The 13,458-nt window shown below is 44.0% G+C and overlaps 1 protein-coding gene across 1 annotated transcript in view; it reads right to left on the bottom strand.

The window, feature by feature from the left end:
- MNS1 (meiosis specific nuclear structural 1) overlaps nt 1-11,483 on the bottom strand; it is an 84,697-nt gene extending 73,214 nt beyond the window's left edge. The window contains exons 1-3 of the mRNA XM_002929890.4: nt 11,349-11,483; nt 10,141-10,260; nt 7,677-7,782 (exon numbers count right to left, since the gene is read on the bottom strand). The gene's annotated coding sequence lies outside the window, so the exon portion shown is untranslated. The remainder of the gene's footprint in view (nt 1-7,676; nt 7,783-10,140; nt 10,261-11,348) is intronic.
- Between the last annotated feature and the right edge of the window lie 1,975 nt (nt 11,484-13,458).

The raw sequence follows: 13,458 nt of genomic DNA, 5'->3' as shown, positions 1-13,458 counted from the left end.
ATTTGTCTCTGTGCTGGCCCTTTTATGGTTTTGTTTTGTTTTTTTGTGGGGTTTTTTTGGCCACAAATGGATGACCTGATATTTAGAGAAGGGGTGAACTAGCTGGATATCACTGGCATAATACAGTGGTTCACAAACACCAGAAACATCCCTGACACTTTAAGTACAGCTGCTACATGTCAAAGATTGAAGTTGTCTCCCTACCTTACATCATATAAGCCATACACGAAAATTCATCCAAGATGAATCAAAGACCTAAGAGCTAAAACTATAAATCTTAGAAAAAAACATAGGAGAAAAAAGTTCAAGATACTGGGTTTGACAGTGATTTCTTGGAAAGGACACCAAAAGCCCAGGCTACAAAAGAAAAAAAGACATAAACTGGACTACATCAAAATAAAAATGTACTGTGCACAGGACAAAAATCAACAGAATGAAAAGGCAACTTACAGAATGGGAGAAAATATTTGCAAATCATATATCTGATAAGGATTTAATTCCTAGAATATATAAAGAGCTCCTACAATTTAACAAAAACCAAGCATCCAATTTAAAAAATGGGCAAAGGATTCAAATGGACATTTCTCCAAAGAAGTACAAAAGGCCAACAAACACTTGAAAAAATGCTCAACATCACTAATTGTTAGAGAAATGCAAATCAAAACCACGATGAGCTACTACCTCAAAATAACTATGATAATGACTATTTTTTTTTAAATCCAAACCAGAAAACAAGTATTGGCAAAGAACCATTGTGCACTCTTGATGGGAAGGTGAAATGGTACAACCACTGTGGAAGAGTTTGGTGCTTTCTTACAAATTAAAAATAGAATTACTGTATGACCCAGCAATCCCCTTCTAAGTATATACCCAAAATAATCAAAAGCAAGGGCTTCAAGAGCTATCTATCCACCCAAGTTCATAGCAGTATTCATAATAACCAAAAGGTAGAACTGTCCATTGATGAATGAATGGATAAACGAAATGTGGTGTATACAGAGAATGGATATTAGTCTTAAAAAGTAATGAAACTGACAAATGCCACAGCATGGATGAACCTTGAGGACATTATGCTAAGGGAAATAAACCAGTCACAAAAGGACAAACACTGTACGATTCCACTTATATAAGGCACCTAGAGTAACCAAAATCAAAAAGACAAAGTAGAACGATGGTGGCCAGGGGCTGGGGGGAGGTGGGAGGAGTGGGGAGCTGTTGTCTAGCAGGCACAGACTTTCAATTCCGCAAGATGAAAAGAGTTCTGAAGGTGGATGGTGGTGATGGCTACATAACAATGTGAATATAGTAATGCCACTGAACTGTACACTTAAAAATGGTTAAGATGGTCTATTTTGTTATGGTTATTTTATTCATTTTTTAAAAATGTGTAGATGAATGAGCTCCACTCACCAGATGGTCTGACTCAGGAGGGCAGGGGTGGAACCCTGGCATTTCTCTCTCATAGCATTCACAGTAAAAGCCAAAATAAAAATATGAGATTCAATAAGTAAAAGGAAGTAGGATGGAAGGAGCAATAGAGGAAGGACATGTAAATGTTAAAATACCTAACTAAGCCTTGATTATTTTCAATTTCTACTGGATGCTAATCTTTCCTGATACCTTCAGTACAACTTTTATATTTTAGAAACTATCCTCACTTGTAGTAGACAAGATACCAAAGCTTTTACCAACATAGTTATAATTTCAGAGAGGTACTAATTTTCATTTTTACTTCTCTTTTCTGACTATTCCATCTTTCCTTTTTCTATTTCAGCTTGGCTTCTTTGCATTTCATTTTTTTTAAATTTTTAAAAAAGATTTTATTTATTTATTTGACAGAGACAGAGAGACAGCCAGCGAGAGAGGGAACACAAGCAGGGGGAGTGAGGGAGGAAGAAGCAGGCTCCCAGCAGAGCAGGGAGCCTGATGCGGGGCTTGATCCCAGGACCCTGGGATCACACCCTGAGCTGAAGGCAGACGCTTAACAGCTGAGCCACCCAGGCGCCCCTGCATTTCATTTTATTTTTTTTAATAATTTTTATTTTGTTATTAGTCACCATACATTTCATTTTAAAGAAATAACGCTTAACTCCTCAAAATCTATTAAAGCTTGATGGCTGGGGAAAAAATATCCACAAATTGTATCATTTATTCAGGCTGAGTTTATACCAGTTACTAACTTTCCTCAAATAAGAGAAACTACGTTACTGGTAATCACATTGCTCTTGGGAGTCATTGTCTCCATTACTGACTATAACAATCTTTTAGCATCAGTTAACTAATGTGTCAAGTGGATGCATGATACCATGTCAGAGACAGTGGAATTTTACTAAAACACTATAGAGATGTGGTCCCAACTCTAAGGAAACACAGAGTTGAGATCATTAGGACTCATGAATGCAAAGTTAAAAAAAAAATACACATATTTGATAGATTTTAAAGATATTTGCCTATTAACTTTTTAAAAAAATCATCTGCCTTTTACCTCCACTCAGAATATTCACCTACTTTATAGCTGATTCATAGTGAGCATTCGATCAGTATCTGTTGAATAAATATGGAGCATAGTCAACTAGAAAAAGCAGTATGATACATAAGAAACTCGTCTCTGGTGTACACACACACACACACAGAAATCAGTAGGCATTCTAACATAGAAGATTTCCAAATTAAATACCTAAAATATGGAAGAGGAGGGCTAGAAACAGTCCAGAGACACATTCTTTTTGACTAATTATTAATACCTTAGTGGAGCAGAGCCTAAGTTGGCTTCCAGATCAAAATTTGAAATTCTCTTTGTGATGGGGGTTTTTTTTGACAAATAAGGGAATTATCATTTACATAATTAATACTTTCTTGTGAGAAAAGCAGGTTGTTGAGTTAGTTTGGTGAGCCCATATCTTGTTTGGCTCAGCCAGGGAAGGTTTTTGTGGTATAGGGAAGTCCAATTCCTCGACTGACATGTATCTTCTGTGATTGACAGAAAGAGCGATTCCTAGACTTTCATCGACAGCCATAGCCCTTCCTACCTTAACATGTATCACCTTTGCCACACTAAGCTGTCTAACACAGCTCCCAGGGACATCTAACTTTAAAGAGGGAATCTATCGCGTTGGTTTCAACTCTATATGGAAACTATTCTTCTCTATTGCTATTTATTTAATTGCACATATTCAAAGAATTCTCAGCTCAACCTGGGCTAGCTTTCCCTCTTTTTGCTCCAGAAATGTCCAAGTAATTCTTAACCTCATTTTATACCTGTGAACTTATTCCTAGCAAATACTAACACCAGTATTGACTATTTTTTACTATGCACCATCAACACTTCACATGTACTATCTAATGTAATGCTTTTAACAACTCCAGGAGTAGGCATTATGGTCTATGTTAATTTAGAGAGGAAGAACCTGAGGACCAGAGGCCATAATTTGGGATGCCTAAGATAATAAAACCTAAATGATGAAGCCAGGATTTGAGAGTCACATGCCAAGACATTGGACCATATTGCCATCCGAATGAAACGTTGAACACAGCCCCCTTGGCAATGAACTGAAGCTTCAGGGAGGCGGTGAACGTGCTCCATCATCCACACGTGCTGGAAGAAGTGCAGGGAGAAGCAGAGGGGCCTAAGGACCGGCTGGCACCAACTCCGAGTCCCAACCACGATGTGGGAGCTCCAGACAAGTACATCATACCTGATAGGAAACTATTATTTGCTTAATGCTTGCTCAGACCTATGCAGAATGTGCTTAGTATAACTTCCTTGCTCTTTCATGTACGTGTTTTTGCAGAGAGATGAATGAGGTCAGGTGTAATTTAGTCCTATTTCAGAGCCTAATCTTGCAAGCATGAAAGACCACCATAGAAAGAGGATTCCTTTGTTTGTATCTGTTGGCCAGCCCAGAGCAATAAAGCCTACAATCATGGATCTTATTGTCTCACTTACACAATAAAAAATCTTTTTTTTTTCCCCCTCATGTGGGCCATTTCAGTTTTATTTCCCACCTCTGAGGCACAGAACACATTAATTCTCAATTATGCTTACTCAGGACCCCAATCCACAGTCCTTACATAGACAAAACTGTAATGAGAAGCCTGAATAATTAGTTCCTTTGACATCATCCAGGCTGAGGGATTTATTTTGTTTGTTTATTTATTTATCTTAAGGAAAACTCCTGGGACTTGGATTCAGTGGCATATGCAGGATTAATGAGAGTGCAATTTTACCTTTCTAATCAGCCAGACTGGCCACCGCAGATGGCTAAGAAATAATCCCAGGACCCCGGTGCATCCTGTGAATGCTTCACAAAGTGTTCAATAGGAATGACATCAACAAACAACGACCTTATCTACATATGAGTATAACATCTGTTAGGAACAGAAAAGTTAAAGTATTTCAGAAGCACCGCATTAACAAGAAAAGATTTCTCTGTAGTAAAGGCAACTCAGTAGAGACTCAGTACGTAATTTATCCAACTGTCTTTCAATAGATACCAAGAATGATGTTAGCGGGGCGCCTGGGTGGCACAGCAGTTAAGCGTCTGCCTTCAGCTCAGGGTGTGATCCCAGCGTTATGGGATCGAGCCCCACATCAGGCTCCTCTACTATGAGCCTGCTTCTTCCTCTCCCACTCCCCCTGCTTGTGTTCCCTCTCTCGCTGGCTGTCTCTGTCAAATAAATAAATAAAATCTTAAAAAAAAAAAAAAAAGAATGATGTTAGCAACCAAAAAGTGACATCAACATGAAAGCACTAGGTGTAATGGATTCTGTGTGGTGTTGCCCAGACCAGTCTTCAGGTAGTGCTGTCAGCGGGCAGCACTCAGTGGTCAGGCTGGTCCAGAAATTGCCCTTGGCTACTGAGCACCCTCTCCACCCAGGATCAGCTTGTCTGGTTGATGTGGAAATATGAAAGCCTAGCCTCTTCACTGCAAGGGGAGTCAACTGTAAACGGCCATTTCAACTCCTCTGAAGAGCTCCCCAAAGGCTGAGCTGAGGCCTTCATTGAGACTGCACTGAGTTCAGCTTTTCCTGCTACCCAGTCCTGCCTCCTTCCTTTCCAAAAATGTTGATCCCAAGGGTCCCTACTTTGTAATGCACACTCTGCATGCTAATCTCTGTCTCTGAGTTTGCTTCTCAGAGAACCCAAATTTTAACGCTAGGGGAGTCAAATTCTTTGTTTCTAACATGTTAATAAAATGTAAGTATAATAAGGAAATAGGTTTTTAACCAGTATTTAAAAACATATTTTTTAAGGTATTTTAAAATCCCCTGGTACAGAACTATTTTCCTGTGGCTGTAGGTTGAGCTGGTTGATTTACTGAGAGAGAAATATAAATCCGATGGGAGACGAGCTTTACAGGTAGACTACCAGAATGTCAAGTCCCCCCACTCAGGAAGTTACACTGGGGATTGGGAATGGAACTGGTAGTACACAGGGGAGCGAGAAATTAGGAGGTGGCTAGTCCCAACAGAATCCAACAGAAAGTTTCTTGTTAAGGCCGATAGCCATTCAGCTTTCTACAGGACCAATTTCCTCAAAGGGCTCTGTCAAAGGCATTTCGGCATGGTGAAGAAAATTTAGTATGACAATCATCTGCTTTCCCTTTGTTCTCAGTCCCCTCAGCTCTTGGTCTGGTCTCTCAGAAAAATCTTCCCTCCCTAATCTTTTATTAGTCAATAGACACAGGCTGAAAGTATTTGAATTTCAGTAGAGAATTCTATGGAAGGTGAAAACCTTTCAATTCAATGAATCTAAATTGACAGCGGGAGAGTTTCAAACACTGTTGAGTAGAGGGAGAAAGGAAGTTTGAGGGGGTGGGGGACAGTCTGCCCAAAGGCTAAGCCAAATGCTCTCCTAAAACACCTTTAATAGAGTCTTGAATTCATCATGCCTTGTGCGGAGATGATTCACCCATGTCACAGTGACAATCCGGTGGTATATTCTGCTACGCTCTCAGTTTGAGTTTCAACTCTGGATTTAACAACTCATTCAACAGGTCACTATTGAAAACCTACCAAGGGCCAGAGAACCAGCAGACAGACAAGCCAGCCACAAAACAGACAAGGTCCCTACTTTCTATTGGGGGGGGGGTCAGAGAAATGAACACAAATATTTCAGCTAATAAGAGAATAAAGCAAGGTGAAGATAGGGGACCATGGTGATCCTTTTCTACCTTGAGAGCCTAGGTCAGTAAAAACCTTTCCGAAGAGGTAACATATGAGCAGAGGCTTGAATGGTCGTCATCGAACCATGTGAAAATTGAGATGAAGAGCATCATAGGCAAAAGTTGTGTTCCACAAACAGCAAAAATAGTATGCAGCAGGAGCAGAGCAAATGAAGGGAGAACGAGAAACGGGTAAGCGTAGCAGGAAGGGAGCAGATCGTTAAGAACTCTGGAAGCCAAACTCAAGAGTTTGAATTTTGTTTTAAATGTGATAGGAAACCACAAGATACCTTTTTAAGGATGAAGGAATAGGGTATGTTCTTAATGTTCTTAAAGATCCCTCCAAGGGCTGTATGAGGAAAAGACTAAGGGAGCAAGTCTGACATCGGGGAACGGCTGGGAAGCCACAGCAGTAGAGCAGGCAATGGTGAGAAAGGTGGTGGGAAGTGGTTGGGTCCTGAACATATTCTAGAAATAAAACAAGGAGGATTCAGTGGTGGATTAGATGTGGGGAGTGATGGAAAGATAGGAGCCAAAGATAGCTGCCAAGTTGTTTTTGCCAGCACAACTGGACAGCTGATAATATCGACTCAGCTGGAGGATACTGGGGTGGCATAGACTTGGAAGTGAGGACAAAAGTCAAGATTTCCATTTCCACCTGTTAAATTTGAGATGTCTGTATCCTAGTGGAGAATTGAATAGGCAGTTATATATGTGAGTTTATAGTTCAGAGGAGAAGATGGGGCTAGAAGTATAGGTCAACATAATAAGGGTGCTCTTGAAACCCATGGACTGAGGGGTATGGCCTGGGATGGGAAGAGATTTAAGACTAAGCTCCGTGGAACACTAATACTTGGAACAGCGGTTTACAACACTGGAATCATTAGGAGAGCTATAAATTAATATTGAACCTGGATCCACCCCTCAAAGATTCTAATTTAATTGGTCTGGGGTGCAGCTTGAGTATCAAGAGATTTTAAAAAGCTTCCCGTGGTTCTAATGTGCAGCTAAGGCTGAGAAACCTTGATTTAAAAATTGAGAATAGGAGGTTAAGCCACAATGACTAGAATAAACTGAGCCATCGGCAAGACAGGAAGAAAACCAAGTCTTGGAAGTGAAGGGAGTATTCCAAGAATGAAATGGTCAGCTTTGTCAAATCCTGATGAGGAATAAAACAAGACAGGGGAGACAAGGGCAAGAAGGGTGGAAATGACGCAAACACGATGAGGTTGTGAGGATGAGGGCCTGCCTGGCATGGGTTATACGTATCACCATTGCAACTACTCGTAAAGCCAGTCAACATTTGCTGCACAAATGCATTTAGAACATGTTGAGTGCTTATATATGCTAGCCATTGTTAGGCAGTGGGGATATAAAGCCAAATAAGGTACGCTTCTTGCTTTCGCAGGATTTTCAATCTACTGAGAACAGTCACAAATAATTACAACAAAATAGCAATCTTAATTCAACATCCACATTGTCAATCTACTTTCCATTCCCATTTCCACTAACCTGGTGTAGGCGTTGAAAATGATAATGGTGTTCTAGCCAGTCTTCCCATGTGCGGTCTCTCCTTTCTGGCCACTTTAGTTTGAAACTTGCCGCCAAACTCCTCTTCCTAAAGCACGTGTTCATGTCATTTGTTGGTTGAGGAAGCATTAATTGAGCACTTACTCAGCATAAATAGAAATAGAGTCTTATCTCCTAGAACACAGGGCCAGTTTCTGGTTCAAAAATCCTGAGGGGGTAAATCTCAATTCAAAGTGACCTTAGTAGTTATCCAGTCCATGCAGGAGTCCCCCGTACAGATCTACCCAGAAATCCTAAGTAGAAGCCTGGATAAAAGCACACTGTATACTTCAACGCCTTCAAGGATGGAGAAGTCACTTTTTTAAAAGGAGTTCGATACATGTTCAAGAAGTTAGGCATTTTTCTAAATTCTTCCTTAGCAGGCTTCCTGCTTACCCGTTAGAGGGCAAGCTTCCTGGCTGGCATTCGAGGCCCGCTGTCAGAGGACTCTAAGGCTTCCCAGTCAGCTTCTGATGTTCTTCATGCTTCCTTCCCCAAAAGTGCTTTCACAACACTATACATTTCACCTGTTCAAATCCTTCGAGACCAGGTTCAAGAGCTACCTTCTCCAAAAAACCACCCTGAATCCCTCAGCTGACATACTGCCTCCCTCACCTGAGATCCCTCAGACTTATCTCTGGCTTCCTTATGGTTTCCCCTTTGGGTGATGGGGGCACAGGTTGTTTTTCATGCCTCACTGACAGGTGCATGAGGGGGGCCCATCTGGTCGGCACCTTTGTCTCCTCCACAGCGCCCAGCAGGGGAACGTAAAGGTTTGCGTAGACGCTTGTGGAATGAATGATGGGAGCTAAGTGAAATAAACCCGCAAAGAAGGACAAACACCATGTGATTTCACTCACATGTGGAATTGAAGAAAGCAAAAGAACAAACAAAAAAAAAGACCAAAAAATAAACTCTTAAACACAGAGAACTGATGGTTGTGGGAAGGGCTGTGGGTGGGGGGTGGATGAAAGAGGTGAAGGGGATTAAAGGTACACTTCTCTTGATGAGCGCGGACTAGAGTATAGAACCGTTCAATCACTCTACACCTGAAGCTAATACAATGTTAACTATGCAGGATTTTTAAAAAAATAAATTTAAAAAGACAATTGTGATGGGGGCAGGGAAAACAATACACATGAAACAGTTATCTTATAAACTGAATATAATAAATGTCAGTTGTAAGCAACAGAAGATAACACCAGAGCTCATAGAGAGAGGAGAAGCTTGTGACCAACAGTCACTGTGAAGGGGTGAAAGGAAGAGAACTAGTTGAACTGGGCCTTGAGTCCTCATTTAACAGAGATGATAGGTCCCAGACATTTTAGGGCTGACACGAAGGTGGAGTCAGGGACACTAGAGGGAGCCAAGGCTTAAATCTGGAGAAAGCTTCCTGACTCAATCAGCCTCGGTTCACAGATACTAGAACATTTGCTTAGTAGACTGAGAAGAATACGCTTTATCACATATTCAAATGCTTCCATTGTACAGTTTTTAAAATTAAAACTATTTTGTGTCTATTTTCAGTTTTTACTGGTGTTAAACCTCTTTTGAGGAGATAAATACAAAGTACTTTTCTGTGCATTTTGTGTCATTTATGCCAGTGATTATCTCCTGAATCTTAACTCTGAGCTTATCTAAGACATTTCACAAGCCGTAACGGGGTCTTGAAGGTGGAAGTAGTGAAGGATTCTGTGGAACTGTGTTCCAGGACCTCCCTGCCCACTCAGACTGGCCAGAGCTGGGTTGTTCTGGGACTACTGGTTCTCAGAGCTCTGGGCTGTCCCCTTGTCAGAACAGAGGTCTAGAGGTTGCGGAACAGACTCTCACATAGCAGGCCTCTGGGACCTATTACGGCACTGAGGTCACCCCTCTAGCCTTCGCAGTCCATCCAAATCCACTAAAAGTCCTAAGCAAGGTGTGTTTTGAAGTACGTGGAGCTCTTGGGGCAGCGGTGTGAGCTCAGCGTGGCCACGTCAGCACAGTTCATGCTTGCCTGAAGGACGGGCAGCTGACGCCAAGGCCCCAGCCACGGGCCCTTGACGAGAGTGAGTAGTTGGAAGGTAGGAGAAAGTAAATTGGACACAGCCCTGATATGCTGCCCTACCTCAAATAGGGACATTTAACAATATGAAATCGCACATCTACCAAAGTCTTAGAACTGGACCATATATTTTGCTAGATATAAATGCTTACTTGTACTAAATCTGGATACTGGAACTTTAAGTGAAAAGGACGGAACATCTCTAAAGCAATAGTGAATTAGAATTGGCCACACCTAAGGAGAAGCCACAGGGCCAAGAACGAGGACGCTCTGGGAAACCCTGACTTGCAGGTTCTTCTCACATGCCTACCCCTGGTGCTGTCAGACAGAAGTCTAAGGAAACAGAAGGCATGAAGTCCTTACCAGCTGCTGGAATGTCCAAGAGGCTCCCTTTTCATCCAGATGCCACTTTCAGAATTCCTCTTCATGGGTTTTTCACCCAGTTTCCAGTTAAGGTGAGGGCAAGAGGCTGAAGACCCAGGTCTAGAGGGAAGAATGGAGAGGAAACGGGGGGGGGGGCAGGCTTTTATGCTGAGTTACGAAGAGAGGTGTGTTATCCGGCATCTCTGTTACCTCTCTCCATGCTGCTGTCCTGGCATCCTGATGATTCTTCCCCCTCCCCTAAATGCAAAGGGTATAAGGAAAGAGAGACAAAGGAAGCGAGCACAAACAGAGGGTGCAGAATTGCTTTCTTTGACCACAGGAGATGGCCGGCAAGGGGGAGCTGTGTGAGCAGAAGCAGGAAAGAGACTGAAGCTCCTACCCCCTGCGTTGGGGGGGGGTAGGGCAGAGCCGAGTGACAGGCAGGGTGGGGGAGAGTGAGCAACAGTATCCTGGCTTGGGCAAAGAACACTTCAGAGCAGGCAGGTGAGCAGTGAAGAACCACCTGAAGGAAGAATGGGGGGGTGGGCATGGGGCTGACTGGCAGAGAGGGTTCAGAAGATTCTTGTCTATCTGCTTAGCCTCCTGCAGCTTCTCCCAGAAATAGCCTGGCCTCCCTCCATGGGAAATGCCAAATCCCGAGGCAGAGAGAGAGGCGGGCAGCACTCTGCTCTGTCTCCAGGCAAACTTTTTGAACCCTCTGATTATCAGGGCCAGGCCCAAGGCCGGTGCTCAATGCACAGCACATGTGGGCGCGGGGAGCTCGGCCCACAGGAATGCCTTGGTCTATTATGCTGGGGTTGGGAAAAGACAAGGTCAGAGCCCGGGGCCAGCTGCCAAAGGTTAAGGGGGACTGTGAGCTTCCCTGCCCTTGGGGGGGGGAGTGAAACTGAGAAAGGAGAGCAAAGAGACAGCCCTCTTCATGAGCAAGGGCCCAGAGAGACGCCCCCATTCCAGTGGATGAAAGTGTCCCCTTCAGCACACCCTCAGGGGGCTCAGCATGGATGCAAGCCACGACAGTTGTCTCCGCTGAGTCCTGTAGGCTGGTTTTGAGTTGGATGTAAAGCTTGGTGAAAGCCAAAGTACATTCACACTTGCATACCCCTCCCCACTCCCACCCACCAATCCCTCATCAGGTTCAGGTGCGACCCTCTCCACAAACACCCTGTAGTTCCTCAGCTGACCGTTACCTGCCTCACATGAGGTCCCTCAGGCTCATTTGTGCCTTAGTGGATTCCATGTTTGGTAATTAGGCCACACGTCCTCTTTCTCACGCGTCACTGGCAGGTGCCTGAAAACTGAGCCCTTCTCTGTCTCCTCCACAGCGCCCAAGCACGGTGACTCGAAAGTTTCATGAGACACTTGCGGAGTAAATAAAGCAGCGAGTCTCTAGACCTGTTTCCTGTCCTGTAGAGGAAGGGTTCTGCAAGCTCTTGTTTTCTGATTCCCAGCTAGATGAAGTACGAGACACCTGCTGCCTGTCTGATACTCTGTATCTCCCATTTCAAAGACACAAAGGTGATCTCGTTGTGGTCACACAACATACAAGGGATAATTACATTATGAGACTGAATATAATAAAATGCTAGATTGTAAATCACAAGCGGAGCTCCGAGGAGGGGGAGACAAACATGTGAGGTCCAGTGGGAACTCAGAGGGCTAACAGAAGAGTAGTTAGTTGAACTAAGCTCAGAGAATGGTGGCTTTGCACAGGTCAGCAGCCCGTGGATGGTGCAGCCCTTGCCCTTGAGGTCCTTCCCGTGGAGCTCTTAACCGCTCGTTTTATCACTGAGTAAACTGGAGGCAAGGCAGGAGCCATGGCCTGTGGCAGAACAGGGCACCATCTGCCTGGCCGTCAGGTCTTCGTGCTGATCTGCAAGCCTCCCAGGCAGAAGCTGTAGTCAGAGGAGGGTCTTGGATCTCTGCTACCCAGACCTTGGGAAAACTGGGGTGCGCCGCGGGTGGGAGGCCTCCTTGACCTCATCCCCCTTCTCACCTAACAGGGAGTGAGCTTCCCTGTAATACTTTCCGCATAGATCTTGCCCCGACGATCCAGGATGGAAGTTTCCACCTTCTTTGGGGGCTGTCCATCCCTTTACCCTTGCCACAATAGGTGGGGTGTCTTTTACATGGTTCCAGCATCTAAGTGTTGGGGAGTGACTGTGGGGCTCAGCTGGTGGCCGTACGAGCTCAAATGCCCTCAGATCAGGAATTCAAGATGCCTCTAAACCCCCTGCCTGGGGTCTGAGACTTGCCTTCCTCACAGTCCAGACCGTGTTTAGTTTATGAGGCAGGAAGGACCGTTGTGGCCCCTCCAGGAGTAGCTTGTTGCTTCATCTGTCAGCATGAGTCAGGGTAGGAACAGAGTTGCCTAGAGACCGGTCACAGGCCCCAGCGTTGCTTTTACATCTAGATATAGCAATTGCTCGGGGACAGCGTGGCCTGTGAGTCCAACTAACAGGCATACACTAAGCTGAGCGCACGGGCTGGCGTTGTCATGGTGGCACGCTTTATGGCTTCCCAGGGAGCGTCACTATGGCTCCCACCACTGCCACCACTTTCCCTCCCCGTGTGTATCGTTAGGTCTCTAATGCCTAGCAGAGAGCCTGGCACACAGAAGACATCCTGTAAATGGTGCTACATCCTGAGGGAGACACTTGGCAGTTGAATGACACTAGTTAATGCAGCCTTAAAGGTATGGTATTACACAATGAAAAAAATCTTCGCTATGTCATTTTACAACAGTAAATCTGAAACGTCATCTTTCAGGAAACATTGTCTCCACCGTGAAGCCCACGTCAATGGTCCTGCTTATCAAATCCTGTTGAGCCAGTGTGGAAGGAGCAGCTCTCTGTAATCTATTTACCTTAAGGAGCTCAGTCACGTGCTCAGCTCACAGCCCGTTTATCAGGATGAAGGATGCTCTCTGGAGAAAGCCGACAGCAGGACAGGCCGAGCTCAGATGACAGTCTGCCCTGTGGAGATTGACTTTAATGAAGCACGGAGTAAACAGGAAGATTAAGAGGGTGCAAAAACCAGTGACAAGTTCTGAGTTCCCCTCTATGTAGGAAATGAAAGGTTCTCGGTACAGCTGTCTGTGGGTTACAGACGGGGGCATCTGTTTGGCCACTAATGATCCCGTGCTATCTAGATCAGCCTTGGTGCCACAAAAGAAAAGTTTTTTTCTTAACTTACAGACCCATCTCTGTGCAATTTAAATTTACCCACAGTGTGATGGGATTTTGAGCGAGTAGAAAGATGGAGATATTAAAGCGTTTGAGAAATTATTTAATGGGCAAA

This window comes from Ailuropoda melanoleuca, chromosome 5 (assembly GCF_002007445.2).
Source record: "Ailuropoda melanoleuca isolate Jingjing chromosome 5, ASM200744v2, whole genome shotgun sequence".
Classification (NCBI taxonomy): Eukaryota; Metazoa; Chordata; class Mammalia; order Carnivora; family Ursidae; genus Ailuropoda; species Ailuropoda melanoleuca.
Note: the sequence above shows the minus strand (reverse complement) of the source record. Positions and strands in the feature narration are given on the sequence as shown.